Source organism: Hipposideros armiger, unplaced genomic scaffold (assembly GCF_001890085.2).
Source record: "Hipposideros armiger isolate ML-2016 unplaced genomic scaffold, ASM189008v1 scaffold_127, whole genome shotgun sequence".
In the NCBI taxonomy this organism is placed as follows: domain Eukaryota; kingdom Metazoa; phylum Chordata; class Mammalia; order Chiroptera; family Hipposideridae; genus Hipposideros; species Hipposideros armiger.
Genome location: NW_017731477.1, coordinates 1,021,532 through 1,024,743, shown reverse-complemented (window position 1 = coordinate 1,024,743; position 3,212 = coordinate 1,021,532). Strand labels below are relative to the sequence as shown.

Here is a 3,212-nt window from a genome sequence, read left to right as displayed (position 1 = left end):
CTCTCTCTCTCTCTTCTGTAGCTTCTGACTTGTCAGGAATTCAGTCTTCACAGCCCGTGCACAACCAACCGCCACCACGCGGAGAGAAAACGTGGTCTCAGTGTCCTAGGAGGTTCTTGCCAAGCCTAGTGAAACCTTCTGGGCTCCTGGTACCTTCGTGGCCCCAGCGTTGAAGCATCACCACCGGGAATAGGGAAAGGAGAGTAGCCGAACTGCGGGGCCCGCCCCCCGCAAGAGCTGAAGCAGGAGCCTTCTGGGCTCGCTCCTTCCACGGTGGACCACCTTTTTCCATCTCCATCTTGGGCATCTCAACTCCTGCCACGTCCGGTCGTCTCCAGCGATGCCGCGATGCCTGGGGTGTGCTCTTCGCCAAGAGGGGACGAATCCGTGTGGTTTTATCGTCCATTCGTATTTGAAAGAAACAAAAGCTGTAAGCAGAAGGAGGGGAAGACTCGCTCTTCCTCCCGTCCCTTCGCCGCAGACCTGAGAGGGGGAACGTGCCTTGGGTGTGTTGGTGTTTGAGACGCGTCCCAAAGGCGGAGTCAGGGAAGACGACGCCGAAGATGTGTCCCAAAGAAGCTGGACGACTGAACAGGCACTGCCTGCCCCCGCCACTTTCAGGAAGGTTCCAGTTCTGGGTCACACCGCAACCAATCCGGTTCCCATCTAGTTTCTCCACCCCTTCGCGGAGGATCCGAAAAGAAACTATGGGTTCCCGGGAGACCCGCCACACTTTTCCATCCGGAGGTTCCGCGGGGGGACCCAGGCTCCTGCCCCCCTCTCCCTCCCCCGCCTGGGCCACCACGTCCGGCTGCGGACTGCCACGGCCGGGGGTGGGGCTCCAGCACCGCCCCTGGCCCGCGATTCGCGAAGTCACGCGCTTCCGCAGCTTGCAGGGGCACCTTCGCCCACGGACACGCCCTTTCTGCGGACGCAGCCCCCGGCGACCCTCTGCTGAGCTCCAGCGGACGCTGCCCAACTGCTCAAGGCCTTTCAATCATTCCCAACTTTAGAGACTCGCCCTGTCCGCGTACCTGCCCCTGGCCGCGCCCCACCGGGGAGACCAGCTTGTCAGGCAGGTGACGCCGAAACTCCCAGCAGGTTCCGCGGAACTGACCCGAGCCTCTCCCCGCCCCTCCCCTCCGCCCCGACCCCCGCCCCCGCTGCGCGCGCCCATTCTACAGCCCCGGTCACCGGAGGTGCGGCGCACAGAGCCTTTCTTGTGGGATGTGACTTGTAATCGCTTAACACACGACCAAGCGCGACAACACCGAGGAAAGGAAAAGATAAAAAAAAAAAAGTGCTACCTTGACAACCACAGGCGTTCAGAGGCCAGCTGGTGGGCTGGGGGGGGGCGGCCGCTGCCTGCCTGCCGCTGGTACTCTCCTCGACTACGCGTATTCTTAAGCAATAACAACGTAATCCGTATTATCCACCCAAGAATACCCGTCACCGAAGAGAGTCAGAGGATCAAGCTGCTGCTGCCGCTGCTACCGCTGCTACTGCCGCCGCTGCCACCAGAACTCTTGCTGCTGAGCCCGCCCCTGGCTGGGGCTGGGCCGAGCTTGACCAGGACCATAAATCCATAACTCGATCTCCCTAAAGAAGGATCCAAAGCTGTGCTCGGCTGCTTCCTGCCCAAGTCCAAACGGCTGCTCTGTTTCCAATTCTGAAAGACAAATCACAAAACCAAGCACTTAACATAGAAGAGTGCTGTCTTCCCAGTGAGGAAGGGAGATGTGGGAAGGCTCTTTGGGCATAGGGTGGGTGTGACAAGGAACGTTTAGTTTTACCTGGTGCTCTCCCAGTGCCTTCCCCTGTCCTTGCTCTGCTTGGTGCCCCCTCTGGTCTCGGCCAGACCACTCTAGGTGCTTTGATTGAGCGTCATGGCAGCGAGAGAGCCCTGTAAGAGACATGCATAGTTAAGCATACACATATTACAAATGTATTTGCCTAGACGGCTTTAAGAAGAAGTGAGGCTCAAATAAAGATAGGGTCATGCATGGGTGAAATTTTCAGCACTGTGTTTTGGAAATGCATTTTCTCAAGCCCAAGATCACAGAAAATAAACACTAGTTCAATTTACTACTTGAAATCAAATACTTATAGATCTACAAAAATAGGCATCTCTCCTTTGAAGGCCTTAGAGCTATACAACATAGTGATTTTTAATGGGAAAAAAAGCTTCAAAGCACAAAATAATTAAACTCATTTTCTATAGTATCAAAACTCACTGAGTTTGACAAGCTGGTAGAGTTTTCATGATTTAAGCACCGTTTTGTAGGACCACAATGTGTAATTCCATAGCCCACATTTTTAATATACAGTATAAATGCATTGCTGTGCAGTTGTTGTGAACACCTCTACAAAAAAAACCTAACAACTTTGAAGCTGCGTAATATTTTATTCATAATAAAATATATTGTAAGAAAAAAACAAAAACTCATTTGCAAAGTGACTGTAATTTTTGCTTTCATAGAGAGAACCTCTGTGATTCTTTGATGATCAATATGGCTCTTACTGGAAAAGCTTTGTCTTAAGACCCTGCAGTGAATATTCTGATAATAAGAGTTTATTGTTCACTAAATAAACTGGACAAGTACAACGTCACTACCCAAGATATGTTGTAGCTCCATTAGAAAGTTCTCAATTTGCTTTTTCTTGTACTCTCAAATACATGGAAGTACATCCATGTGAATGGGATACAGAGGGGATATGGAAACATGGCAATAGACATTCTGTTCCTCAAATTATGTAAGTGCAAATAGCTCTTCATCAAGGAGTAATTATATAACAGAATCTCTCCCACTACCACTACTCATCTCTAACTGACCTGGTTGCAATTTAAGGCACTTAGGTTGTGCTTGTTCTTCTTATTTTTTAATATATCACTTCTCCAGACACACCAACTCATCATTTCCCTGACGTGTTACTTACAAATAGACAAATCAACATGAATTCTAGTTTTTATGAGCAGTTGTTTAACATATAATGTCTGATGCTTAAAATAACTCAAAAGGAAAGCAGCATTACCCAATTAACAGTCTATTTTACAGTTTTTTCAGATGACTCTTAAGTATACTTTTCACAAAAAAGACCTATGCCAATTAAACAAATTAATAAGTACTATTTTCTGCCATTACCTAACATAGCTATAAAGTGGAGCTTTGGAGCTTTTCTCTGGGGATGCTACAACCAAACACACACACACA

At 49.3% G+C, this 3,212-nt stretch overlaps 1 long non-coding RNA gene across 1 annotated transcript in view; it reads right to left on the bottom strand.

The window, feature by feature from the left end:
• Nucleotides 1–1,178: 1,178 nt before the first annotated feature.
• Nucleotides 1,179–3,212, bottom strand: part of LOC109386021 (uncharacterized) — an 8,719-nt gene continuing 6,685 nt past the window's right edge. The window contains exons 3-4 of the long non-coding RNA XR_002124712.1: nucleotides 1,794–1,903; nucleotides 1,179–1,669 (exon numbers count right to left, since the gene is read on the bottom strand). This is a non-coding gene — a long non-coding RNA (uncharacterized LOC109386021). The remainder of the gene's footprint in view (nucleotides 1,670–1,793; nucleotides 1,904–3,212) is intronic.